The 12,558-nt window shown below is 37.4% G+C and overlaps 1 protein-coding gene across 1 annotated transcript in view; it reads right to left on the bottom strand.

Moving 5' to 3' along the window:
- GRIA4 (glutamate ionotropic receptor AMPA type subunit 4) overlaps positions 1-12,558 on the bottom strand; it is a 291,800-nt gene that overhangs the window by 2,762 nt on the left and 276,480 nt on the right. The gene's annotated exons all lie outside the window — the stretch shown is intronic.

The raw sequence follows: 12,558 nt of genomic DNA, 5'->3' as shown, positions 1-12,558 counted from the left end.
ATCAGACATAAAACTGGGGCCTGCTCCATCGCTTTAGGTAACAGGCACATACTGCTAGGGAGGATTTTTAAATAAAATGTATGCAATTACTGTGAATCCAAAACTATTGGCCTGGGTTGGGTTTCTTGAGCATTTATAATTTCCCCGCATGGATATGGGAGTCATTCAAAGTTCAGAGCTCCTTTTTGTCTCTTTCCAAAATGAATGGAAGTGGCTGCAGGTGACAGGTGGACTTAAATAGAAGCTAGCTAGGACTGGTTTAATCTCTCACATGCATATGATCAGCTAGAGGGATTTTAGTTTATGCTATGGAAGGATGTCTACAGTGTCCATTATTAAATGGAGTCCTCCATCTCTCTCATCCAGGAACGAACTGAAAGAGGTGGGTGATTCAAATGTTATTTAGGGCCACCTCATGCAGGTCCTTATAAACACAAATATGTGAATCATTATTGTAAAGTGTAAGCCTATGCTGACGTTTTCCTTCTGAATTTTCGTATTTGTCTTTCATAGTATCACCAGAAGCAATTTTCATCCATGTTGTGTCTACCACATTAATTTACTTTAAGTACAAAGGGAAGTGGCTATAGTATACTTTATTAATTCTTACCAATAACCCCCTGATAGGTTAGGGATAAAAAAGATTTTGATCAATAAACAAACTCCCTGGACTGTAAAATCCCATTTTTCTCTTCTACTATCTCGGAGTCCTTCAATACTAAATGTTTTAAAAGGAGTCTCAAGGAGGAAAGGGTCAGTAGTCAGTCATCACCAATGTTCCAATGAAGCTAAGAATTCTGTTTTCATCCTCATGTTAATCTCTGTGTATACAAAATAAAGGGCAAGAAGATGGAAGGAAAGCAGTAACTCCTAGCATCTTTTGTTGTTATTGTGTGTGTGTGTGTGTGTGTGTGTGTGTGTGTGTGTGTGTGTGTTTTCACTTTTATAAACATTCAGAGAGAGAGATTGTATTCTTCTTGACATTTCTAAGGCAGCCACTATCATTTTGTCTGGCCGTATCTTCTAGTGCCTCTCTCTGAGGAAATGTTGAGTGCATAGAGACACACAGCCTGCATTTCTCTGGTTATTCATCTCTAGATGAATTCCATAAACCTATCTACAAAACGAGGTAGTTTATTTATAATGATAATGGTAGCTAAACATTTGCGGAGTATTGGAGTACTTGCTATGTACCAGGCATTGTTAAAAGCACTTTACATACCTAATTACTATTATCATCTGCATTTTACAAATGAGGAACCAAGGCACAGAGAGGTTAACTCCTCTATTCACACAACTAGGAAGCAGAGGAATCAGGATTTGTAATAGTCTGACTTCATAGCTGATCAATTAGAAGCATTAACAATGGAAGACTCAGGAAATGGGTTTTCTGGTTAACCGAGTGTTCTGGTTAACAGTTAAACTAAAACCCATTTATTTTGTACTGTTTGTTCTCAAAAATGTTTCTAAAATATGTTTTTCTTTCTGTTTATCTGATTTCTGAATACAATTTAATTTTTGTATGAATGTTATAAGATCTTACAAGGTTCACTGTTCCATTTAAGAAGTAATATGCATTTGCCACCTTCCTAGAATATTGTTTTTTGGACTAAAATCTAACATAAGCATGATTTAACACTTTCTACTAAAAGCTGAATTTGGGGTGAGGAGGGATGAGGTGGGGTGAGGGTTATGGTTACCTGGGTTGCTTGGTTAATTTAGCCCCAACCTAGGGGCTATCTATACAACCTCCTCCTCCCCCTCCACACTTTAGCAACTATTAACAAAACCACATGGTTGGTGAATTGTGAACTCCTTGAAAACAAAAGCCACATTTCATTCATCTGTGTAAAACAGTATTTACCAGGATATCCACTGAGAGTAAGTGCTCTATAAAGTGGCTACATTCAAACTATTTTGAATCGAAAACAAGCTTTTTCCTTTAATTGATAACTATAAGAGGTTTGAGATCCCCAGGCCAGCTTGCCAAAGCCTTTTGAAACCTGTGTAGGTACATTATATGACCCTATATTACACTTCTTAAATAGGTTACAATGGGAGGAGGAGGACAATGCTGAAAAGAGAGAGAAAATGAACAGTTTCCAAATTTTTTCTAGAAGGGAAGGTTGAAGGCAAAATTGAGGATTAGATAAAGACTGCCGTTGGCCATCTCTCTCCCTTTTCTTAAAGTCCTAATTTTTCCTACCCCCTTCATTTTCCCCTTGCCTCTTTGTCCCTTCTGCTACTCACTTGAGTAGTCTTGTTTTAGAGGTAAGATTGGGATTTTGAGTATAAGATACTTACTATTAATAAAACTTAACAGTCAACTGGTGGAATGTAAGGCACTTAGCAAGTAATTCATAACAGGGATATCCCTTCTCCAACGGTTAGCTTCCCTTAGTGGTTTTTGTTTACCACAACCTTCCCCACCTATTTATGAATTCATGTTTTCTATAATAATCCCTTTATTCTTGCATTGGTTTCCATGTCTGTGGTGAAGGGACGTAGGCCATTTATAAGTATAAAATGTTTTAAAGTCAGGAATGGGCTGTATTTTTCAAAGGGCTAAATTAAAAACTGGGTATTATGTGATCTAATATAATTCCTGAAGGACACAATATTTGTTATGTTTACAAAATGATTTTTAAATGAACATCCTCATCCATGAGTGTGCCTATTTTGATATATATAGAAGGAAAGTATAAAACAGAAAAAAATCAATAGTTTTAGTGACTGATTACAGGCATTTCCCAAATTTTCCATCTAGAATCAGGATTAAATAACCACTAAGAATTGGCATAAACTTCTGCATATGGTTTGTGCTCAGGCTAAACCCCCCAGATTAATCAAAAGGGGAAATGAGTTTTAGACATTGCAATGATATTCTTAAATTGGTCCCCTGTTATTTTATTCACAAGATGAGTATGCCTGCTCAGAACTTCATGCTCTGGGAATGTCTCGCAGCTAAATGGTGATGCTAATTAGTTTGCAGCCATGGGATGTGACTAGAAGTGGCCACAGTGACTAATAGTTCAGTTGTTGGTTATATTAAATCATAAGTTCCTTGAAGAAAAAAAACAGTGGGTAATTCCCTTTCCCCCCACAGATACTGGTTCCATGTCCCAGTTAAATTAGAGGTTTCATAATTTTCTGCTGAATAGAAGTCTGGACATATTCTCCCTGGTTGCAACCCTCAATTGTCTCTTCCTGGGAACCTATTCATGTGTGGGACAGCTTCCCATGGTTCCCCCTTAGTTTTCTCCTACCAAGATTCGGTATTGGAAAGGTAACACCGATTTCCGAGTGCTTGGGCTGAGTCCCTGAGTGTGAGTTTTCCCTACAGTATTTCATTGGCTTCTCAGCTTGGATCTACACCCAGCAAAGGCTCCGGATCTACCTTCAGTCTCCAGGTCAGCACTTTTGCTCCTTATTTTACCACTTTTGAGGAAGACCAGGCTAAATGGGAGGCGCAAGGTAAGTCTAAAAAGAAAATCAGTCACCTGAAGAAGGTACAAAACAAAAATGAAAAAGCAATAACTGCTCTTGGTAATTTACTTTGAACTAAGTGAGGTCAAGTAGACATATAAATATCACCTTTTATTACGAATTCAGAGTTGGGGTTATTAACATTTAGATTGCAATCACCTATTCTCTTGATGATAAATATGTCAATATACAGCCTACTAGCGATGTTTTTTAGTATGAAAACAAAATTCCTGAGGGAAAATAGAACATAATGCAATTTCCTTTTGGGGGAATATTTTAGGTTAATTTTTCATAACAATTTAGAAAATTACTTCTTAAGATTTGAAATAATGTTTTAGAATATCATTTTGTAGTTCATGTTTATTGAAAATAATGTACTGAATACCTATGAGAACAAGCAGTTTGATTTTTGAAAATTACAAGGTTAGATTCATATTTATTTCTTTGTACAGCAAATATTTACTTTGTGTCCATTATGTATCAAACAATGTGTTGGATGCAAACAGATTAAAATCCAACTGAGTTGTCCAACCTTGTTTAAATAAATTAAAATGGTTTTGTTACATAGATTTTTTTATTATGTGTAAATTTCTGCTTCTGCTTGCTTATTTAATTTTCTTCTGAAAAGAGTTTAATGTACACTAAAATAGGACTTCATTCTTTTTTTTTTGGAAAATTTTATTTGATAAGCAGTGTTACACTTCTTTTCTATTTGTGATAAAAAATAAATTTTACAAATAAAATTTCTCTAATGGAATAGAATATGATTGTTTTTATTTTCTTTGGAGCTATGAGAGCATACTTTCATACATTTCTAATTTGCAAGAAGGAATAGTAGATTATTAGTGTAAACTGGAATAATTCTCTCTCTCTTCTCTCTCTCTGTGTCCCAAAAAAATGTATACATACTTTGATTAATTATAAAGGCAGTGTTTATTAAAATGCATTTCATTTTCAAAATGTAATAGAATCTAGAAAGTATGTATACATTTTTTGGGACACCATGTATCTACATGTACATATATATTGTATGGAAACTGTCAGAACATTCTAGGCAAGTTAGGGCCCCAAAAAGTAAAAAGAATTAATATTCCTTAAGAAAACATATGGTTGGTGCCTCAGATGGAGGTGCCCTAAGCACTCTCTCTGGCCTTTCTCAGCTCTGTTCTCCAGGAACTCAGATTCTCTCTCGGGATAAGGAGATGGATGACCTTGGGTCCACACAATTCTGTTGTTTCTCTCTCTTTCATGCCTCCCTCTGTGGCCAGAATAATCATATGGTAACCTGCAGAGGGGCTGGTTATTAGGTGGGGGTATACACGTGAGCTGGGTTTGAGCGGCTCTTCAGATTAGGAGAGAGGGGCAAGTTTTCGGCATTGAAAGAGGGTGAAGTTATCAGCCATCTGACAGATACTCACTAAAAACAGCATCTTTCTGTGGGTTGGGTGGCTGAGTGAGAGAATTTAGAGTCCAATCCGGAATCTGAAGAGAAGCAGGACTTGTTATTTTGGGCAATTCTCTAGATTTTAAAAGGCAGGCAAGACTGTATACTTCTAAAATTTTAATATTCTTATATACCAAGTGTAGGTATGTAAGAAAAGAAAATTCAGTCAGAAGAGTCTGGACTGTTTTCTCTAAGTCTATACATAGTGAAGAAGGGTTCTGGGACACTAAGTAGTATATTCTGTTATTTGTGTACCTATTTTTTTCTTTAGACACTTTAGAAATTTAATAAAACATTATTTTATGAAGCTGGACATATGCCATGGAGTCAGGGAAAATAAGCTGAACTGGTCTAGTGTGTAGAGTCTGCTCATTTCGTAGTTTGATCCATTTATGGGAAGCCAAAAATTTCTGGTTCACATGACTATCTTTGATTTATCATTTAACTTATTATTTATTGGAAGCCTGTGGGGTTTAGTCAGAGAGATGATTTTCTGGTAAGTACATAGATCTAGATGGAGATACTGCTGTGACTTAAAAACATTGCGTAGAACTTCTGGTGAACAAGAAAGATATACCCTCTCTTCTCTTTGCCAAATCATTCTTTCAAAAACCAGCATCCCCTCCTGCCTTCCAAAACGGTGGTGTATAGAACTATAATATTTGATCCCAACTGCTTGAGAGCCAGAGATTTTCAGTGACTATTTTAATTAGGTTTGTTAATGTGTTCCCACATGGATAACATTTGCAAATATTTTTGCTTTGACAGTAATTGCATACTTAAGTTGTGAAGGGACTTGACCAGCAATTCTGATGCGATTAGAAGATCCGTACTGCGAGTCTCCCAGCAGATGCACCTATTACTTTACATACTGTTTACCCGCTTTTGGTGACATTGAGGCTAACCTTGGAGTCACCTCCCCCGCTGCCACATTCTCCTTTGTCGTACCACCATTTGTTTTTCAATTTGTCCAAGAGGCCTTGTTCATTCAGTTTTAAAACTGCGAGGTTAACAGCATTTCTTGAAACGATAAAACATATTTTGTAAGAAACTGCACAGCTGTTAAGATGTTAGAAGGAATGAGGACTTAAGCTCTTTTACAAGCTTCTCCCAGACGCTAAATAAACCTCTCATTTTGCCATCCTGCAGCCCCTTCCACCAGTTCAAACCAAAGGCAGTTGTAACTACTTGCAAACTGTATTAAACATGTGGTATTTAGCGCTGTTCACTTTCACAGTTCATTTATTGTCAAATAACCGACATCATCATCAACCAGTTACATGGATTGTTTTTCAAAACAGTAATAACTTGAATTTACTAGTAATTGAGAAAGAATTGTGTCTTGAATTCCTTTGCAGAGAATGTCAATGATCTAAAAGAGACTGAAATGAAAATTCATTCCCAGAAGGAAAAGCATAATGGAATAAACAAACCAACAGATAGCCACTAATTTTTGTGTACTGATTTCCTGACAACAGAGTATGAATTGCTATTCCTCTTTTATCTGTGGGCGTTTGGTTTGTTTGCATGATTTAGCTGGTCTCAGGATCTAGGATTTCCATGTTTGGTTCAATTTTGGAGCTAGAAGTCAAGAGAAAGGTAATAGCAGCTTTTAGTGAAAAAGCTGTTATATTTGAATCTTGTATTGATTCTTTTTTTTTTTTTAAATCTTGTATTGATTCTTAAAGGCATTGGATGATATTTAGAAATTCAAATCACAAAGCCAATTTGACTGTTTAAGTTATTAAACTCTAAAGGTCATGCTGCGTATGATGTGGACTTGGACAAAACACACCACTCTACATTAGATTTTCTCCATGTTAATCTCTGCAGGGGAATAGAGGTAGCATATCCTAATTACTCTCTAAGAGGATTTCTGAAAAAGTTTCATAGGCTCTTGCTTCCCATACATTTGGTTCCTTTCTTGCTTTCAAGCTACAGTTTCTAAATAAGCTCTCTCTTTCAAGAGGTTTTCACAGCCTTTAATGTAATTTCTGTTAAATCTGAAGAAAGGCTTAGATACTGAGAGGATCTGGGTATAGTTTGTGCTATGCTATTTGATAAATACTGAGTTTGGTGATCAGTTAACGCCAAATGAATTAATAAAATAAAACCAAACAACCCCATATTAATGAGTAGCACTTGAAAGTGATCATTCAGTTGACAAATAAAAAGTGTTGCTTATTTCACTACTAATTGGCCTATGAAAGTGTTTGTTCTCTTCAAATGTGTTTGTAATATTTCAGGTAATTGATGCTCACTTTCTATGATGTTCATGTTATGATGGTTTGATCCACCTGGAGAGCAAACATTTCCCTGAGTAAGCTACACCTTGAGAGTGTTAACTGTTTTTAAGGGTTAGACGGCCATTTACTAAATGTGAATTAAATAATTAGCTTTCTCACATTCCCGAGTAAGTGCCACATTAGTGGTGTAAAATAATTAATATCCTTCTGAAAGTAAACAATATCAGGTTTTTAGTTTAATCACCAAAAGGACCAGACTGAAATGTAGGCTGAATATTCAATTATGATAGAGACAGACACCTGTTTTGTTTTTAAAATGCTGCAAATAAGTTGTTTTATTTTGTGTCCACAAGAAACTAAATTTGTCTTTCAATGATTTAAACCTAACTGCTATTTTTTTTTTTTTGGAGAAAATTGTTTTTATGATCCACCTTTTTTAGCCTTAAATATTCATATTAGATTAAAAAATAAATAAAGTGACATCCCAATTATTTTATGTGTTGGTTTAGACCATTTCTTTGATAAACTAAAATCATTTCATGAGAGGGTTATTTAACAGGGTTATTAGCCATATCCAAAGACAGTTTCACAGCACAATAGAAAACAAACAAACAAATAAAAAAAGAACAAAATAAAGGAATGGATAAGGAAAAAAAGCTTTACATTGAGAAAATTATTTGGAATAAGCTTCCTACAAAATTATTCTAAGAATTGTATTTCTTATGTCATCTAATAGGCCATGTAAAAACAGTTTAGTTTCACACTGCTATCCACATATGTGTGTATATGTATCTATAGTTGTTTAATATAATATACTTGAACAATAAATAACTCACTGCCCAGTTCACAATTCATTCGCATGTTTTCCTTGCAGAAACATGTGGTCCCTCAATAAAGTCCACTTTATCCTACCATATGTAAAATTAATTTTTCTTTAGTGGTATATAGAAGGCATTTGGTAATTAATATTTAGAGATAGTCTTCAGAGTTTCAAGATTTCCTTGCTTGTTAAAACTGCCAGTTTTCTACAATTTTCTTTATACAGTTTAGGTCTAACAACCTCTTAAAATTGCTATTAAACTGCAGCATAAACCACATATGTAAGCATCATTTGAACATGTGTTCTATTTTATGGAATGCATTGCTTTGACATGTTATTAATGATAAGAATCAGCAAATGACTTTAAAATATATATAAAGTTATTTCACTCAGTCTGCTAGAATAAATTTTAAAAAGTGTTCTTTACCCAAGCAAAAAGGAACAGGAAGTCTGAAGGAGTGATTATAAGCAAGATTAAGGCAGCTATAAGGGGTCAGGTAAATGAGGGACATAGAAGGTAGATCCTTGCAGCACATTTTCTCATTCGGTTGGAATCCCTTTCATGCATTTCAGACATAGTTTTTAGAAATATATTGATAAGAAGGGAAGAAGTTCTCCTCATTAAGCATCAGAGAAGTTGTAATAGTGATCTGTTAAGCTGATAAGAGGTAAAGAAAAATATTATGGGTTCTTTCCTACATTAATTATTCCTTTTATTCTATTAAATCCAGCATTTCCAGAGTAAAATCAATTGAAACATATTGTTTTCAATTAATATTTGAAGAGAGGAAGAAACAAGTGACCACTTTATTGCTGGATGTTTAGACCACATTTAAGAGGCCAGGTGTATTGACAATGACTTCCTATATAATAAAAGTCTAGGTGGTGTCATGTGCGACATCATCACAAGATGGCCACCACAAGATGGCTGTCACAAGATGGCCGGCAAGGGAGGGCAGTTGTAGGCGATCAGCCTGGCAGGGGAGGGCAGTTGTGGGTGACCAGGCTGGCAAGAGAAGGCAGTTGGGGGCAAGATCAGGCCAACAGGGGAGAGCAGTTGGGGGCGATTAGGCCAGCAGGGGAGGGAAGTTGGGGGTGACTAGGCCAGCAGGGGAGGGCAGTTGGGGTGACCAGGCCTTCAGGAGGGGGCAGTTGGGGGGGGGGGCAGGCCTGCATGGGAGGGCAGTTGGGGGCAATCAGGTCAGCAGGGGAGGGCAGTTGGGGGCAATTGGGCCGGCAGGGGAGCAGTTAGGTGTCAATTAGGCTGGCAGGGGAGCAGTTAGGTGTCAATTAGGCTGGCAGGCAGAAGCAGTTAGGGGCAATCAGGAAGGCAGGCAGGTGAGTGGTTAGGAGCCAGCAGTCTCGGATTGTAAGAGGGATGTCCGACTGCTGGTTTAGGCCGATCCCTATGGGCCTAAACCAGCAGTCGGCATCACCCAAGGAGTCCCAGATTGGAGAGGGTGCAAGCTGGGCTGAGGGACACCCCACCACCCCAATTTCATGCACCAGGCCTCTAGTATAGACCCAGGTCACTTATTTGCCTTTGTCTTTTATGCCTTAGGAGAATTCTATGTTAAAAATCAACAACCCTATTTAACTTTTTCCATAGTTCTGAGGTGATGGAGAACTTGATTCAGAGGTGGAAAGAAAATGGTCACCTGGACAAATTCTAGGCCTCTGAAAAACTTTGAAGGATTTTTATTCCTAAAATTTCCTTCAATTGAATTTGGGATTATTAAAATCCATACTTCATTGGAACCCATTTTTGTTACCAAGAATCTTATTGAAATATCACATACTAGTATAATGGAAGTTTTGGGATGGGACCTAACAGACCTAACTTTTTCCATTTATTGATTTTGAGTAAATTAATTAGTGCAAAGTAAGATATTCTTATTATAGGCATGCTTAATTCAGGCTAAAATATTTACCTCTTACTCTCTACCTTTTCATAGTAACTTAATGCTAAAGTCTATAGATGTGATCATGTTTTTATGCTTACTTTAGGCCTTAATTGCTGGAAACCAATTCCAGTATGTAATAATTACAAGAATTTTGTCAAAAGGTTGATGGGACTTGGGTGGACTCAACAATGGCTGAGCCACATATGTAGTTTACCTGTTGGAAATGGCTAAACAGCACTCCCCCAAACCTGAATAGGATTGTCTGCTGCCAGACAGCTCAGGGCATTTTATTGCATCCTGTTGGTCAAACACCTGAGCAACTATAGGCTATTTCCCAAACTGACAATGCTTCTGTAAACCCTTTGAAACCTTAACCTTTGAAGTGTATGTCTCCACCTTGCCTTAGGACAAATTGTGTTAATAAAAGCAGAATAAAAGCAGGGTCCTAGACAAGGAAGTAGTCTTCAGTTCTTTTAGCTGAAGATCCTCTGACCCCCAATGCCTTTCAAAATTATCTTTTGTCCTTAGACTCCTTCTTGAATCTACGCATCAGCCCCTTTCTCCAGATTGCTGAACCCTTTGTAAGGCTGGGACAAGTACCCCGGCACTTAATCATTATATTTAATTTTTCTTTTTTTTTTATTTTTTTTAATATATTTTATTGATTTTTTTTACAGAGAGGAAGGGAGAGGGATAGAGAGCTAGAACATCGATGAGAGAGAATCATAGCTGCCTCCTGCACACCCCCTACCAGGGATGTGCCCGCAGCCAATGTAATTTTTCTACAATTTTTTGTGCAAAAAGCTTTGCTTCCATGTGTAGGGCATAGTTCTCTGGCGACCCAAGCAGAGGCCCTGGTATCTGGAATTTATTTATCTTCTACAATTGGAACTTTGTAGCCTGGAGTGGAGCCAAGCCTTCTGCTTGCTCCGTGGCTGGCAGCCATTTCTGTTGGGGTTTGTGTATCTTCTAAAATTGAAACTTTGTAGCCTTAAGCACAGGCCTGGGCAGGCCAGGGTGTGCAAAAAGCTTTGCTTCCATTGCTGGGGGCAATCCTAGCCTCCCGCTCTTTCCAGCTCCATGGCTGCCACCATTTCTGTTTGGATTTGTTTACCTTCTATAATTGAAACTTTGTAGCCTTGAGTGGAGGCTTAGGCCTGCAAGGGCAGGTGGAAAGCTTGGCTTCCTCCATTGCCTGGGAAACCCAAGCCTCCCTCCTGCTCTCTGTAGCTGTAGCCATCTTGGTTGGGTTTATTTGCATACTCGCTCTGATTGGCTGGTGGGCGTGGCTAGTGGGCATGGCTTGTGGGTGTAGTGGAGTGGTGGTTAATTGGCATATTACTCTTTTATTAGGTAGGATGACTAATACAATTGTTTTTATGCAAACCAAAATGTATATTTTATTTTGGGTCAAAAAATGAGGAAGAGATAGAATTTAGGAATTATTCTTAAGAATCTCAGAAAAACATTAATTGTTCCTGATTATATGGTTTGCTTTGATCCACTTGTTTTTGTGTTTCTAGTTACAGGCTGGACGACATGTGTTGAATTTGGTTTCTGCCGAAGTTCTAAGTTCTACCTTATTTGAGGGGAACAAGTCAGGCAAAGAAGTGTGAGTAATGCACCAATTAGGAGGCCTACCCAATCAGACAGGATCTGCAGGAGGTTAATAGAACTCTCAGTGGCCTGGAGAGAAGACTTGCTGTTTCACACATGGTTACATAGAGAAGGTGAGTTTCCCCCCCTAAAGCTGAATTAAATGATTGTGATTGGCAATAGACTTGATTCGTGCTAAATGGGCCATTAAAGAAAAAGTATATATCTTTGCATTTAGAAAAAGAGATTGCATGCCTGGCAACTACGCTAGAGATCCTAAGAAAAAAGTGTATTTCAATGCATCTTTTTAAATTTAATTTTTAAAGATCTACATATTTACTGTACCCCATTTCTGAAGTCAAACTAAAATTCCTGATTGGAAAACTCATTTGATTTAAACTTTGTCATGCAGCAGTGAAATATATGCAGAAACTTTTTCAGGACTATTCTAATGAGAAAATAGTAATTTCATAAAAAATAAATAATAAACTGCACAGACTATTCATTTTGTTATTTAAATGAGGTTGTGTTGTCAATATTGTCACATAAAAGTCTGTCCATAGAACAAGATGATATAGGTAGAGAGGAGACAAATCACATGGGATTTGACTTCTGTGGTTTAATTAATGATGGGCCCCAAATAAAGGTGGATGGAGGAAATTAGCAGGAAAACTGATAATTTATAACAAATGGAAGAACTTTGTATAAAGTAAATAACTCACTGAAAAAAAGAACTGTTATATCAATCAAGAAAATATAAAAATTAAATACAAATCAATAGGCTATCCTATATAATAAAAGGCTAATGTGCAAATTATCCCCTGGACCAGGAGTTCGACCAGGGGGCAGGGCCAGCCTGCCAACGGCCCATGGCCCTTCCCCCCCGGCCCGCCCTACCCAATTGGCCCTGATTGGGGCGGGCCAGCCGGACCGCACCCCTACACGAATTCATGCACTGGGCCTCTAGTTGAATAATAAGGAGTTAAGAACCAAATATGTCTGCTCTAAGGAAAGGTATTTGAGTTCACCAACTATCAGGCCTGGGAGAGTAACCAGTTCTCA

The sequence above is a fragment of the Eptesicus fuscus genome, chromosome 13, assembly GCF_027574615.1.
Source record: "Eptesicus fuscus isolate TK198812 chromosome 13, DD_ASM_mEF_20220401, whole genome shotgun sequence".
Classification (NCBI taxonomy): Eukaryota; Metazoa; Chordata; class Mammalia; order Chiroptera; family Vespertilionidae; genus Eptesicus; species Eptesicus fuscus.
This window is presented reverse-complemented; position numbering and strand designations above follow the sequence as displayed.